Raw genomic sequence first — 16042 nt, forward strand, 5'->3', positions numbered from 1 at the left:
TGTGAGAGTTTAGGGTTTTGTCCAACCCATAATCTCCCAACTAAATGTTCCATTTGAACCTGTGTTTCCAACCAGCTGCCCTCCATTTTCAGGCCAAATTTAGAAGTCTCGCAAAATGAACACTTGCCGAAACCCGGGATCGAACCAGGGACCTTTAGATCTTCAGTCTAACGCTCTCCCAACTGAGCTATTTCGGCCACCCTGTTAAAATGTCTCGTTAACTGTCTTGTTAACTGGCTGATTTATTTAGTTGACTTTAGGATATTTTCTTTTCTATTAATCTTTCTCGAACCACGCATGACAAATGCTCCCACATGGATGGAATAATCACGTCCTTTTCCAAACTGCTAGAAGACAATGCTTCCACCTGCTGGTGACAAACTCACACATACTTTTAGTTATTATTAGGCGAACCTTTTAGTGATTACATGTACGAAAAGGAGCCTCAGTTGATCTGGAGTCATCTTGCTAACAGACACAGGCTCTCAATGTGTAATGGAAGTTCAAGAACTGCTCAGATAAAATGACCTGTTATTTCATCCATTGTCCATGAGAGGGTGGTTGTGTTTACCCTTCAGGATGATGCAATATTAATGTGGTCTAAAACTCAACCATTCTATTAGTGGTCTAACTCAACCATTCTATTAGTTATAGTTTATGTATAAGTTATCGTATTGCTTACAAACACCATATTAACACATTATTTGAAAACAAAGTTTCCTTTTATTTTGTGAATTGATAACTGAATGTAGGTATAATTTCTATTGCATAAAGGCTTTTAGAAATATTTTTCATTCGTGGTTTACCTTCGCTGAATTGGCCACATGTAAAACATAGCAGAGGATGGTTTCGATCCATCGACCTCTGGGTTATGGGCCCAGCACGCTTCCGCTGCGCCACTCTGCTATCTGGTAATAGTTGGAGGATGTAGCCTTTGTAACTCAGTAAAATCTTTGAAATTGTTGTATGTTGCGTTTATATTATTATTCAGTGTAGTTTATACAATGGAGCATTGTGATGGCTGTTTAACAGTCTGATGGCCATGAGATAGAAGCTGTTTTTCAGTCTCTCGGTCCCAGCTTTGATGCACCTGTACTGACCTCGCCTTCTGGATGATAGCGGGGTGAACAGGCAGTGGCTCGGGTGGTTGATGTCCTTGATGATCTTTATGGCCTTCCTGTGACATCGGGTGGTGTAGGTGTCCTGGAGGGCAGGTAGTTTGCCCCCGGTGATGCGTTGTGCAGACCTCACTACCCTCTGGAGAGCCTTACGGTTGTGGGCGGAGCAGTTGCCGTACCAGGCAGTGATACAGCCCGCCAGGATGCTCTCGATTGTGCATCTATAGAAGTTTGTGAGTGCTTTTGGTGACAAGCCAAATTTCTTCAGCCTCCTGAGGTTGAAGAGGCGCTGCTGCGCCTTCTTCACGATGCTGTCTGTGTGAGTGGACCAATTCAGTTTGTCTGTGATGTGTATACCGAGGAACTTAAAACTTGCTACCCTCTCCACTACTGTTCCATCGATGTGGATAGGGGGGTGTTCCCTCTGCTGTTTCCTGAAGTCCACAATCATCATCTCCTTAGTTTTGTTGACGTTGAGTGTGAGGTTATTTTCCTGACGCCACACTCCGAGGGCCCTCACCTCCTCCCTGTGGGCCGTCTCGTCGTTGTTGGTAATCAAGCCTACCACTTTTGTGTCGTCCGCAAACTTGATGATTGAGTTGGAGGCGTGCGTGGCTACGCAGTCGTGGGTGAACAGGGAGTACAGGAGAGGGCTCAGAACGCACCCTTGTGGGGCCCCAGTGTTGAGTATCAGCGGGGTGGAGATGTTGTTGCCTACCCTCACCACCTGGGGCGGCCCGTCAGGAAGTCCAGTACCCAGTTGCACAGGGCGGGGTCGAGACCCAGGGTCTCGAGCTTAATGACGAGTTTGGAGGGTACTATGGTGTTGAATGCCGAGCTGTAGTCGATGAACAGCATTCTCACATAGGTATTCCTCTTGTCCAGATGGGTTAGGGCAGTGTGCAGTGTGGTTGAGATTGCATCGTCTGTGGACCTATTTGGGCGGTAAGCAAATTGGAGTGGGTCTAGGTGTCAGGTAGGGTGGAGGTGATATGGTCCTTGACTAGTCTCTCAAAGCACTTCATGATGACGGAAGTGAGTGCTTCGGGGCGGTAGTCGTTTAACTCAGTTACCTTAGCTTTCTTGGGAACAGGAACAACGGTGGCCCTCTTGAAGCATGTGGGAACAGCAGACTGGTATAGGGATTGATTGAATATGTCCGTAAACACACCGGCCAGCTGGTCTGCGCATGCTCTGAGGGCGCGGCTGGGGATGCCGTCTGGGCCTGCAGCCTTGCGAGGGTTAACACGTTTAAATGTCTTACTCACCTCGCTGCAGTGAAGGAGAGTCTGCATGTTTTCGTTGCAGGCCGTGTCAGTGGCACTGTATTGTCCTCAAAGCGGGTAAAAAGTTATTTAGTCTGCCTGGGAGCAAGACATCCTGGTCCGTGACTGGGCTGGGTTTCTTCTTGTAGTCCGTGATTGACTGTAGACCCTGCCACATGCCTCTTGTGTCAGAGCCGTTGAATTGAGATTCTACTTTGTCTCTGTACTGACGCTTGGCTTGTTTGATAGCCTTGCGGAGGGAATAGCTGCACTTTTTGTATTCGGTCATGTGACCAGTCACCTTGCCCTGATTAAAAGCAGTGGTTTGCGCTTTCAGTTTCACGCGAATGCTGCCATCAATCCACGGTTTCTGGTTAGGGAATGTTTTAATCGTTGCTATGGGAACGACTTCTTCAACGCACGTTCTAATGAACTCGCACACCGAATCAGCGTATTCGTCAATATTGTTATCTGACGCAATACGAAACATAACCCAGTCCACGTGATGTAAGCAGTCTTGGAGTGTGGAGTCAGCTTGGTCGGACCAGCGTTGGACAGACCTCAGCGTGGGAGCCTCTTGTTTTAGTTTCTGTCTGTAGGCAGGGATCAACAAAATGGAGTCCTGGTCAGCTTTTCCGAAAGGAGGGCGGGGCAGGGCCTTATATGCGTCGCGGAAGTTAGAGTAACAATGATCCAAGGTTTTTCCACCCCTGGTTGCGCAATTGATATGCTGATAAAATTTAGGGAGTCTTGTTTTCAGATTAGCCTTGTTAAAATCCCCAGCTACAATGAATGCAGCCTCCGGATAAATGGATTCCAGTTTGCAAAGAGTCAAATAAAGTTTGTTCAGAGCCATCGATGTGTCTGCTTGGGGGATAGAATTCTCTTGGTAGATAATGCGGTCTACATTTGATTGTGAGAGTTTAGGGTTTTGTCCAACCCATAATCTCCCAACTAAATGTTCCATTTGAACCTGTGTTTCCAACCAGCTGCCCTCCATTTTCAGGCCAAATTTAGAAGTCTCGCAAAATGAACACTTGCCGAAACCCGGGATCGAACCAGGGACCTTTAGATCTTCAGTCTAACGCTCTCCCAACTGAGCTATTTCGGCCACCCTGTTAAAATGTCTCGTTAACTGTCTTGTTAACTGGCTGATTTATTTAGTTGACTTTAGGATATTTTCTTTTCTATTAATCTTTCTCGAACCACGCATGACAAATGCTCCCACATGGATGGAATAATCACGTCCTTTTCCAAACTGCTAGAAGACAATGCTTCCACCTGCTGGTGACAAACTCACACATACTTTTAGTTATTATTAGGCGAACCTTTTAGTGATTACATGTACGAAAAGGAGCCTCAGTTGATCTGGAGTCATCTTGCTAACAGACACAGGCTCTCAATGTGTAATGGAAGTTCAAGAACTGCTCTGATAAAATTGTTATTTCATCCATTGTCCATGAGAGGGTCATTGTGTTTACCTTTGATGCAATATTAATGTGGTCTAAAACTATTTCTATTTGTGGTCTAACTCAACCATTCTATTAGTTATAGTTTATGTATGAGTTATCGTATTGCTTACAAACACCATATTAACACATTATTTGAAAACAAAGTTTCCTTTTGTTTTGTGAATTGATAACTGAATGTAGGTATAATTTCTATTGCATAAAGGCTTTTAGAAATATTTTTATTCGTGTTTTACCTTCGCTGAATTGGCCACATGTAAAACATAGCAGAGGATGGTTTCGATCCATCGACCTCTGGGTTATGGGCCCAGCACGCTTCCGCTGCGCCACTCTGCTATCTGGTAATAGTTGGAGGGGATGTAGCCTTTGTAACTCAGTAAAATCTTTGAAATTGTTGTATGTTGCGTTTATATTATTATTCAGTGTAGTTTATACAATGGAGCATTGTGATGGCTGTTTAACAGTCTGATGGCCATGAGATAGAAGCTGTTTTTCAGTCTCTCGGTCCCAGCTTTGATGCACCTGTACTGACCTCGCCTTCTGGATGATAGCGGGGTGAACAGGCAGTGGCTCGGGTGGTTGATGTCCTTGATGATCTTTATGGCCTTCCTGTGACATCGGGTGGTGTAGGTGTCCTGGAGGGCAGGTAGTTTGCCCCCGGTGATGCGTTGTGCAGACCTCACTACCCTCTGGAGAGCCTTACGGTTGTGGGCGGAGCAGTTGCCGTACCAGGCAGTGATACAGCCCGCCAGGATGCTCTCGATTGTGCATCTATAGAAGTTTGTGAGTGCTTTTGGTGACAAGCCAAATTTCTTCAGCCTCCTGAGGTTGAAGAGGCGCTGCTGCGCCTTCTTCACGATGCTGTCTGTGTGAGTGGACCAATTCAGTTTGTCTGTGATGTGTATACCGAGGAACTTAAAACTTGCTACCCTCTCCACTACTGTTCCATCGATGTGGATAGGGGGGTGTTCCCTCTGCTGTTTCCTGAAGTCCACAATCATCATCTCCTTAGTTTTGTTGACGTTGAGTGTGAGGTTATTTTCCTGACGCCACACTCCGAGGGCCCTCACCTCCTCCCTGTGGGCCGTCTCGTCGTTGTTGGTAATCAAGCCTACCACTTTTGTGTCGTCCGCAAACTTGATGATTGAGTTGGAGGCGTGCGTGGCTACGCAGTCGTGGGTGAACAGGGAGTAAAGGAGAGGGCTCAGAACGCACCCTTGTGGGGCCCCAGTGTTGAGTATCAGCGGGGTGGAGATGTTGTTGCCTACCCTCACCACCTGGGGGCGGCCCGTCAGGAAGTCCAGTACCCAGTTGCACAGGGCGGGGTCGAGACCCAGGGTCTCGAGCTTAATGACGAGTTTGGAGGGTACTATGGTGTTGAATGCCGAGCTGTAGTCGATGAACAGCATTCTCACATAGGTATTCCTCTTGTCCAGATGGGTTAGGGCAGTGTGCAGTGTGGTTGAGATTGCATCGTCTGTGGACCTATTTGGGCGGTAAGCAAATTGGAGTGGGTCTAGGTGTCAGGTAGGGTGGAGGTGATATGGTCCTTGACTAGTCTCTCAAAGCACTTCATGATGACGGAAGTGAGTGCTTCGGGCGGTAGTCGTTTAACTCAGTTACCTTAGCTTTCTTGGGAACAGGAACAACGGTGGCCCTCTTGAAGCATGTGGGAACAGCAGACTGGTATAGGGATTGATTGAATATGTCCGTAAACACACCGGCCAGCTGGTCTGCGCATGCTCTGAGGGCGCGGCTGGGGATGCCGTCTGGGCCTGCAGCCTTGCGAGGGTTAACACGTTTAAATGTCTTACTCACCTCGCTGCAGTGAAGGAGAGTCTGCATGTTTTCGTTGCAGGCCGTGTCAGTGGCACTGTATTGTCCTCAAAGCGGGTAAAAAGTTATTTAGTCTGCCTGGGAGCAAGACATCCTGGTCCGTGACTGGGCTGGGTTTCTTCTTGTAGTCCGTGATTGACTGTAGACCCTGCCACATGCCTCTTGTGTCAGAGCCGTTGAATTGAGATTCTACTTTGTCTCTGTACTGACGCTTGGCTTGTTTGATAGCCTTGCGGAGGGAATAGCTGCACTTTTTGTATTCGGTCATGTGACCAGTCACCTTGCCCTGATTAAAAGCAGTGGTTTGCGCTTTCAGTTTCACGCGAATGCTGCCATCAATCCACGGTTTCTGGTTAGGGAATGTTTTAATCGTTGCTATGGGAACGACTTCTTCAACGCACGTTCTAATGAACTCGCACACCGAATCAGCGTATTCGTCAATATTGTTATCTGACGCAATACGAAACATAACCCAGTCCACGTGATGTAAGCAGTCTTGGAGTGTGGAGTCAGCTTGGTCGGACCAGCGTTGGACAGACCTCAGCGTGGGAGCCTCTTGTTTTAGTTTCTGTCTGTAGGCAGGGATCAACAAAATGGAGTCCTGGTCAGCTTTTCCGAAAGGAGGGCGGGGCAGGGCCTTATATGCGTCGCGGAAGTTAGAGTAACAATGATCCAAGGTTTTTCCACCCCTGGTTGCGCAATTGATATGCTGATAAAATTTAGGGAGTCTTGTTTTCAGATTAGCCTTGTTAAAATCCCCAGCTACAATGAATGCAGCCTCCGGATAAATGGATTCCAGTTTGCAAAGAGTCAAATAAAGTTTGTTCAGAGCCATCGATGTGTCTGCTTGGGGGATAGAATTCTCTTGGTAGATAATGCGGTCTACATTTGATTGTGAGAGTTTAGGGTTTTGTCCAACCCATAATCTCCCAACTAAATGTTCCATTTGAACCTGTGTTTCCAACCAGCTGCCCTCCATTTTCAGGCCAAATTTAGAAGTCTCGCAAAATGAACACTTGCCGAAACCCGGGATCGAACCAGGGACCTTTAGATCTTCAGTCTAACGCTCTCCCAACTGAGCTATTTCGGCCACCCTGTTAAAATGTCTCGTTAACTGTCTTGTTAACTGGCTGATTTATTTAGTTGACTTTAGGATATTTTCTTTTCTATTAATCTTTCTCGAACCACGCATGACAAATGCTCCCACATGGATGGAATAATCACGTCCTTTTCCAAACTGCTAGAAGACAATGCTTCCACCTGCTGGTGACAAACTCACACATACTTTTAGTTATTATTAGGCGAACCTTTTAGTGATTACATGTACGAAAAGGAGCCTCATTTGATCTGGAGTCATCTTGCTAACAGACACAGGCTCTAAATGTGTAATGGAAGTTCAAGAACTGCTGCAAAAATGACCTGTTATTTCATCCATTGTCCTCATGCCTGGTTTGCACACAGGATGATGCAATATTAATGTGGTCTAAAACTCAACCATTCTATTTGTGGTCTAACTCAACCATTCTATTAGTTATAGTTTATGTATAAGTTATCGTATTGCTTACAAACACCATATTAACACATTATTTGAAAACAAAGTTTCCTTTTATTTTGTGAATTGATAACTGAATGTTGGTATAATTTCTATTGCATAAAGGCTTTTAGAAATATTTTTATTCGTGTTTTACCTTCGCTGTATTGGCCACATGTAAAACATAGCAGAGGATGGTTTCGATCCATCGACCTCTGGGTTATGGGCCCAGCACGCTTCCGCTGCGCCACTCTGCTATCTGATAATAGTTGGAGGATGTAGCCTTTGTAACTCAGTAAAATCTTTGAAATTGTTGTATGTTGCGTTTATATTATTATTCAGTGTAGTTTATACAATGGAGCATTGTGATGGCTGTTTAACAGTCTGATGGCCATGAGATAGAAGCTGTTTTTCAGTCTCTCGGTCCCAGCTTTGATGCACCTGTACTGACCTCGCCTTCTGGATGATAGCGGGGTGAACAGGCAGTGGCTCGGGTGGTTGATGTCCTTGATGATCTTTATGGCCTTCCTGTGACATCGGGTGGTGTAGGTGTCCTGGAGGGCAGGTAGTTTGCCCCCGGTGATGCGTTGTGCAGACCTCACTACCCTCTGGAGAGCCTTACGGTTGTGGGCGGAGCAGTTGCCGTACCAGGCAGTGATACAGCCCGCCAGGATGCTCTCGATTGTGCATCTATAGAAGTTTGTGAGTGCTTTTGGTGACAAGCCAAATTTCTTCAGCCTCCTGAGGTTGAAGAGGCGCTGCTGCGCCTTCTTCACGATGCTGTCTGTGTGAGTGGACCAATTCAGTTTGTCTGTGATGTGTATACCGAGGAACTTAAAACTTGCTACCCTCTCCACTACTGTTCCATCGATGTGGATAGGGGGGTGTTCCCTCTGCTGTTTCCTGAAGTCCACAATCATCATCTCCTTAGTTTTGTTGACGTTGAGTGTGAGGTTATTTTCCTGACGCCACACTCCGAGGGCCCTCACCTCCTCCCTGTGGGCCGTCTCGTCGTTGTTGGTAATCAAGCCTACCACTTTTGTGTCGTCCGCAAACTTGATGATTGAGTTGGAGGTGTGTGCGTGGCTACGCAGTCGTGGGTGAACAGGGAGTACAGGAGAGGGCTCAGAACGCACCCTTGTGGGGCCCCAGTGTTGAGTATCAGCGGGGTGGAGATGTTGTTGCCTACCCTCACCACCTGGGGGCGGCCCGTCAGGAAGTCCAGTACCCAGTTGCACAGGGCGGGGTCGAGACCCAGGGTCTCGAGCTTAATGACGAGTTTGGAGGGTACTATGGTGTTGAATGCCGAGCTGTAGTCGATGAACAGCATTCTCACATAGGTATTCCTCTTGTCCAGATGGGTTAGGGCAGTGTGCAGTGTGGTTGAGATTGCATCGTCTGTGGACCTATTTGGGCGGTAAGCAAATTGGAGTGGGTCTAGGTGTCAGGTAGGGTGGAGGTGATATGGTCCTTGACTAGTCTCTCAAAGCACTTCATGATGACGGAAGTGAGTGCTTCGGGGCGGTAGTCGTTTAACTCAGTTACCTTAGCTTTCTTGGGAACAGGAACAACGGTGGCCCTCTTGAAGCATGTGGGAACAGCAGACTGGTATAGGGATTGATTGAATATGTCCGTAAACACACCGGCCAGCTGGTCTGCGCATGCTCTGAGGGCGCGGCTGGGGATGCCGTCTGGGCCTGCAGCCTTGCGAGGGTTAACACGTTTAAATGTCTTACTCACCTCGCTGCAGTGAAGGAGAGTCTGCATGTTTTCGTTGCAGGCCGTGTCAGTGGCACTGTATTGTCCTCAAAGCGGGTAAAAAGTTATTTAGTCTGCCTGGGAGCAAGACATCCTGGTCCGTGACTGGGCTGGGTTTCTTCTTGTAGTCCGTGATTGACTGTAGACCCTGCCACATGCCTCTTGTGTCAGAGCCGTTGAATTGAGATTCTACTTTGTCTCTGTACTGACGCTTGGCTTGTTTGATAGCCTTGCGGAGGGAATAGCTGCACTTTTTGTATTCGGTCATGTGACCAGTCACCTTGCCCTGATTAAAAGCAGTGGTTTGCGCTTTCAGTTTCACGCGAATGCTGCCATCAATCCACGGTTTCTGGTTAGGGAATGTTTTAATCGTTGCTATGGGAACGACTTCTTCAACGCACGTTCTAATGAACTCGCACACCGAATCAGCGTATTCGTCAATATTGTTATCTGACGCAATACGAAACATAACCCAGTCCACGTGATGTAAGCAGTCTTGGAGTGTGGAGTCAGCTTGGTCGGACCAGCGTTGGACAGACCTCAGCGTGGGAGCCTCTTGTTTTAGTTTCTGTCTGTAGGCAGGGATCAACAAAATGGAGTCCTGGTCAGCTTTTCCGAAAGGAGGGCGGGGCAGGGCCTTATATGCGTCGCGGAAGTTAGAGTAACAATGATCCAAGGTTTTTCCACCCCTGGTTGCGCAATTGATATGCTGATAAAATTTAGGGAGTCTTGTTTTCAGATTAGCCTTGTTAAAATCCCCAGCTACAATGAATGCAGCCTCCGGATAAATGGATTCCAGTTTGCAAAGAGTCAAATAAAGTTTGTTCAGAGCCATCGATGTGTCTGCTTGGGGGGATAGAATTCTCTTGGTAGATAATGCGGTCTACATTTGATTGTGAGAGTTTAGGGTTTTGTCCAACCCATAATCTCCCAACTAAATGTTCCATTTGAACCTGTGTTTCCAACCAGCTGCCCTCCATTTTCAGGCCAAATTTAGAAGTCTCGCAAAATGAACACTTGCCGAAACCCGGGATCGAACCAGGGACCTTTAGATCTTCAGTCTAACGCTCTCCCAACTGAGCTATTTCGGCCACCCTGTTAAAATGTCTCGTTAACTGTCTTGTTAACTGGCTGATTTATTTAGTTGACTTTAGGATATTTTCTTTTCTATTAATCTTTCTCGAACCACGCATGACAAATGCTCCCACATGGATGGAATAATCACGTCCTTTTCCAAACTGCTAGAAGACAATGCTTCCACCTGCTGGTGACAAACTCACACATACTTTTAGTTATTATTAGGCGAACCTTTTAGTGATTACATGTACGAAAAGGAGCCTCATTTGATCTGGAGTCATCTTGCTAACAGACACAGGCTCTAAATGTGTAATGGAAGTTCAAGAACTGCTCTGCAAAATTGTAATTATTCGCCTACCTCCTCATGCCTTTTGCAATATTAATGTGTATATAACTATTTCTATTTGTGGTCTAACTCAACCATTCTATTAGTTATAGTTTATGTATGAGTTATCGTATTGCTTACAAACACCATATTAACACATTATTTGAAAACAAAGTTTCCTTTTATTTTGTGAATTGATAACTGAATGTTGGTATCATTTCTATTGCATAAAGGCTTTTAGAAATATTTTTCATTCGTGTTTACCTTCGCTGAATTGGCCACATGTAAAACATAGCAGAGGATGGTTTCGATCCATCGACCTCTGGGTTATGGGCCCAGCACGCTTCCGCTGCGCCACTCTGCTATCTGGTAATAGTTGGAGGATGTAGCCTTTGTAACTCAGTAAAATCTTTGAAATTGTTGTATGTTGCGTTTATATTATTATTCAGTGTAGTTTATACAATGGAGCATTGTGATGGCTGTTTAACAGTCTGATGGCCATGAGATAGAAGCTGTTTTTCAGTCTCTCGGTCCCAGCTTTGATGCACCTGTACTGACCTCGCCTTCTGGATGATAGCGGGGTGAACATGCAGTGGCTCGGGTGGTTGATGTCCTTGATGATCTTTATGGCCTTCCTGTGACATCGGGTGGTGTAGGTGTCCTGGAGGGCAGGTAGTTTGCCCCCGGTGATGCGTTGTGCAGACCTCACTACCCTCTGGAGAGCCTTACGGTTGTGGGCGGAGCAGTTGCCGTACCAGGCAGTGATACAGCCCGCCAGGATGCTCTCGATTGTGCATCTATAGAAGTTTGTGAGTGCTTTTGGTGACAAGCCAAATTTCTTCAGCCTCCTGAGGTTGAAGAGGCGCTGCTGCGCCTTCTTCACGATGCTGTCTGTGTGAGTGGACCAATTCAGTTTGTCTGTGATGTGTATACCGAGGAACTTAAAACTTGCTACCCTCTCCACTACTGTTCCATCGATGTGGATAGGGGGGTGTTCCCTCTGCTGTTTCCTGAAGTCCACAATCATCATCTCCTTAGTTTTGTTGACGTTGAGTGTGAGGTTATTTTCCTGACGCCACACTCCGAGGGCCCTCACCTCCTCCCTGTGGGCCGTCTCGTCGTTGTTGGTAATCAAGCCTACCACTTTTGTGTCGTCCGCAAACTTGATGATTGAGTTGGAGGCGTGCGTGGCTACGCAGTCGTGGGTGAACAGGGAGTAAAGGAGAGGGCTCAGAACGCACCCTTGTGGGGCCCCAGTGTTGAGTATCAGCGGGGTGGAGATGTTGTTGCCTACCCTCACCACCTGGGGGCGGCCCGTCAGGAAGTCCAGTACCCAGTTGCACAGGGCGGGGTCGAGACCCAGGGTCTCGAGCTTAATGACGAGTTTGGAGGGTACTATGGTGTTGAATGCCGAGCTGTAGTCGATGAACAGCATTCTCACATAGGTATTCCTCTTGTCCAGATGGGTTAGGGCAGTGTGCAGTGTGGTTGAGATTGCATCGTCTGTGGACCTATTTGGGCGGTAAGCAAATTGGAGTGGGTCTAGGTGTCAGGTAGGGTGGAGGTGATATGGTCCTTGACTAGTCTCTCAAAGCACTTCATGATGACGGAAGTGAGTGCTTCGGGGCGGTAGTCGTTTAACTCAGTTACCTTAGCTTTCTTGGGAACAGGAACAACGGTGGCCCTCTTGAAGCATGTGGGAACAGCAGACTGGTATAGGGATTGATTGAATATGTCCGTAAACACACCGGCCAGCTGGTCTGCGCATGCTCTGAGGGCGCGGCTGGGGATGCCGTCTGGGCCTGCAGCCTTGCGAGGGTTAACACGTTTAAATGTCTTACTCACCTCGCTGCAGTGAAGGAGAGTCTGCATGTTTTCGTTGCAGGCCGTGTCAGTGGCACTGTATTGTCCTCAAAGCGGGTAAAAAGTTATTTAGTCTGCCTGGGAGCAAGACATCCTGGTCCGTGACTGGGCTGGGTTTCTTCTTGTAGTCCGTGATTGACTGTAGACCCTGCCACATGCCTCTTGTGTCAGAGCCGTTGAATTGAGATTCTACTTTGTCTCTGTACTGACGCTTGGCTTGTTTGATAGCCTTGCGGAGGGAATAGCTGCACTTTTTGTATTCGGTCATGTGACCAGTCACCTTGCCCTGATTAAAAGCAGTGGTTTGCGCTTTCAGTTTCACGCGAATGCTGCCATCAATCCACGGTTTCTGGTTAGGGAATGTTTTAATCGTTGCTATGGGAACGACTTCTTCAACGCACGTTCTAATGAACTCGCACACCGAATCAGCGTATTCGTCAATATTGTTATCTGACGCAATACGAAACATAACCCAGTCCACGTGATGTAAGCAGTCTTGGAGTGTGGAGTCAGCTTGGTCGGACCAGCGTTGGACAGACCTCAGCGTGGGAGCCTCTTGTTTTAGTTTCTGTCTGTAGGCAGGGATCAACAAAATGGAGTCCTGGTCAGCTTTTCCGAAAGGAGGGCGGGGCAGGGCCTTATATGCGTCGCGGAAGTTAGAGTAACAATGATCCAAGGTTTTTCCACCCCTGGTTGCGCAATTGATATGCTGATAAAATTTAGGGAGTCTTGTTTTCAGATTAGCCTTGTTAAAATCCCCAGCTACAATGAATGCAGCCTCCGGATAAATGGATTCCAGTTTGCAAAGAGTCAAATAAAGTTTGTTCAGAGCCATCGATGTGTCTGCTTGGGGGATAGAATTCTCTTGGTAGATAATGCGGTCTACATTTGATTGTGAGAGTTTAGGGTTTTGTCCAACCCATAATCTCCCAACTAAATGTTCCATTTGAACCTGTGTTTCCAACCAGCTGCCCTCCATTTTCAGGCCAAATTTAGAAGTCTCGCAAAATGAACACTTGCCGAAACCCGGGATCGAACCAGGGACCTTTAGATCTTCAGTCTAACGCTCTCCCAACTGAGCTATTTCGGCCACCCTGTTAAAATGTCTCGTTAACTGTCTTGTTAACTGGCTGATTTATTTAGTTGACTTTAGGATATTTTCTTTTCTATTAATCTTTCTCGAACCACGCATGACAAATGCTCCCACATGGATGGAATAATCACGTCCTTTTCCAAACTGCTAGAAGACAATGCTTCCACCTGCTGGTGACAAACTCACACATACTTTTAGTTATTATTAGGCGAACCTTTTAGTGATTACATGTACGAAAAGGAGCCTCATTTGATCTGGAGTCATCTTGCTAACAGACACAGGCTCTAAATGTGTAATGGAAGTTCAAGAACTGCTTAATCTGCAAAATTGTAATTATTCGCCTACCTCCTCATGCCTTTTGCACATTATTGTATATAGACTATTTCTATTTGTGGTCTAACTCAACCATTCTATTAGTTATAGTTTATGTATGAGTTATCGTATTGCTTACAAACACCATATTAACACATTATTTGAAAACAAAGTTTCCTTTTGTTTTGTGAATTGATAACTGAATGTTGGTATAATTTCTATTGCATAAAGGCTTTTAGAAATATTTTTATTCGTGTTTTACCTTCGCTGAATTGGCCACATGTAAAACATAGCAGAGGATGGTTTCGATCCATCGACCTCTGGGTTATGGGCCCAGCACGCTTCCGCTGCGCCACTCTGCTATCTGGTAATAGTTGGAGGGGATGTAGCCTTTGTAACTCAGTAAAATCTTTGAAATTGTTGTATGTTGCGTTTATATTATTATTCAGTGTAGTTTATACAATGGAGCATTGTGATGGCTGTTTAACAGTCTGATGGCCATGAGATAGAAGCTGTTTTTCAGTCTCTCGGTCCCAGCTTTGATGCACCTGTACTGACCTCGCCTTCTGGATGATAGCGGGGTGAACATGCAGTGGCTCGGGTGGTTGATGTCCTTGATGATCTTTATGGCCTTCCTGTGACATCGGGTGGTGTAGGTGTCCTGGAGGGCAGGTAGTTTGCCCCGGTGATGCGTTGTGCAGACCTCACTACCCTCTGGAGAGCCTTACGGTTGTGGGCGGAGCAGTTGCCGTACCAGGCAGTGATACAGCCCGCCAGGATGCTCTCGATTGTGCATCTATAGAAGTTTGTGAGTGCTTTTGGTGACAAGCCAAATTTCTTCAGCCTCCTGAGGTTGAAGAGGCGCTGCTGCGCCTTCTTCACGATGCTGTCTGTGTGAGTGGACCAATTCAGTTTGTCTGTGATGTGTATACCGAGGAACTTAAAACTTGCTACCCTCTCCACTACTGTTCCATCGATGTGGATAGGGGGGTGTTCCCTCTGCTGTTTCCTGAAGTCCACAATCATCATCTCCTTAGTTTTGTTGACGTTGAGTGTGAGGTTATTTTCCTGACGCCACACTCCGAGGGCCCTCACCTCCTCCCTGTGGGCCGTCTCGTCGTTGTTGGTAATCAAGCCTACCACTTTTGTGTCGTCCGCAAACTTGATGATTGAGTTGGAGGCGTGCGTGGCTACGCAGTCGTGGGTGAACAGGGAGTAAAGGAGAGGGCTCAGAACGCACCCTTGTGGGGCCCCAGTGTTGAGTATCAGCGGGGTGGAGATGTTGTTGCCTACCCTCACCACCTGGGGGCGGCCCGTCAGGAAGTCCAGTACCCAGTTGCACAGGGCGGGGTCGAGACCCAGGGTCTCGAGCTTAATGACGAGTTTGGAGGGTACTATGGTGTTGAATGCCGAGCTGTAGTCGATGAACAGCATTCTCACATAGGTATTCCTCTTGTCCAGATGGGTTAGGGCAGTGTGCAGTGTGGTTGAGATTGCATCGTCTGTGGACCTATTTGGGCGGTAAGCAAATTGGAGTGGGTCTAGGTGTCAGGTAGGGTGGAGGTGATATGGTCCTTGACTAGTCTCTCAAAGCACTTCATGATGACGGAAGTGAGTGCTTCGGGCGGTAGTCGTTTAACTCAGTTACCTTAGCTTTCTTGGGAACAGGAACAACGGTGGCCCTCTTGAAGCATGTGGGAACAGCAGACTGGTATAGGGATTGATTGAATATGTCCGTAAACACACCGGCCAGCTGGTCTGCGCATGCTCTGAGGGCGCGGCTGGGGATGCCGTCTGGGCCTGCAGCCTTGCGAGGGTTAACACGTTTAAATGTCTTACTCACCTCGCTGCAGTGAAGGAGAGTCTGCATGTTTTCGTTGCAGGCCGTGTCAGTGGCACTGTATTGTCCTCAAAGCGGGTAAAAAGTTATTTAGTCTGCCTGGGAGCAAGACATCCTGGTCCGTGACTGGGCTGGGTTTCTTCTTGTAGTCCGTGATTGACTGTAGACCCTGCCACATGCCTCTTGTGTCAGAGCCGTTGAATTGAGATTCTACTTTGTCTCTGTACTGACGCTTGGCTTGTTTGATAGCCTTGCGGAGGGAATAGCTGCACTTTTTGTATTCGGTCATGTGACCAGTCACCTTGCCCTGATTAAAAGCAGTGGTTTGCGCTTTCAGTTTCACGCGAATGCTGCCATCAATCCACGGTTTCTGGTTAGGGAATGTTTTAATCGTTGCTATGGGAACGACTTCTTCAACGCACGTTCTAATGAACTCGCACACCGAATCAGCGTATTCGTCAATATTGTTATCTGACGCAATACGAAACATAACCCAGTCCACGTGATGTAAGCAGTCTTGGAGTGTGGAGTCAGCTTGGTCGGACCAGCGTTGGA

General features: G+C 47.1%; 5 non-coding genes across 5 annotated transcripts; all 5 read right to left on the bottom strand.

The window, feature by feature from the left end:
• Positions 1 to 124: 124 nt before the first annotated feature.
• On the bottom strand, positions 125 to 197 carry trnaf-gaa (transfer RNA phenylalanine (anticodon GAA)). The gene has a single exon. It is a non-coding gene; the product is annotated as a tRNA-Phe (tRNA).
• A 3224-nt stretch (positions 198 to 3421) lies between these two features.
• trnaf-gaa (transfer RNA phenylalanine (anticodon GAA)) lies at positions 3422 to 3494 on the bottom strand. Its single transcript has one exon. It is a non-coding gene; the product is annotated as a tRNA-Phe (tRNA).
• Positions 3495 to 6705: 3211 nt separating this feature from the next.
• trnaf-gaa (transfer RNA phenylalanine (anticodon GAA)) lies at positions 6706 to 6778 on the bottom strand. Its single transcript has one exon. It is a non-coding gene; the product is annotated as a tRNA-Phe (tRNA).
• Positions 6779 to 9995: 3217 nt separating this feature from the next.
• On the bottom strand, positions 9996 to 10068 carry trnaf-gaa (transfer RNA phenylalanine (anticodon GAA)). Its single transcript has one exon. It is a non-coding gene; the product is annotated as a tRNA-Phe (tRNA).
• A 3191-nt stretch (positions 10069 to 13259) lies between these two features.
• Positions 13260 to 13332, bottom strand: trnaf-gaa (transfer RNA phenylalanine (anticodon GAA)). The gene has a single exon. It is a non-coding gene; the product is annotated as a tRNA-Phe (tRNA).
• Positions 13333 to 16042: the final 2710 nt, after the last annotated feature.

This window comes from Oncorhynchus keta, chromosome 14 (genome assembly GCF_023373465.1).
Source record: "Oncorhynchus keta strain PuntledgeMale-10-30-2019 chromosome 14, Oket_V2, whole genome shotgun sequence".
In the NCBI taxonomy this organism is placed as follows: Eukaryota; Metazoa; Chordata; class Actinopteri; order Salmoniformes; family Salmonidae; genus Oncorhynchus; species Oncorhynchus keta.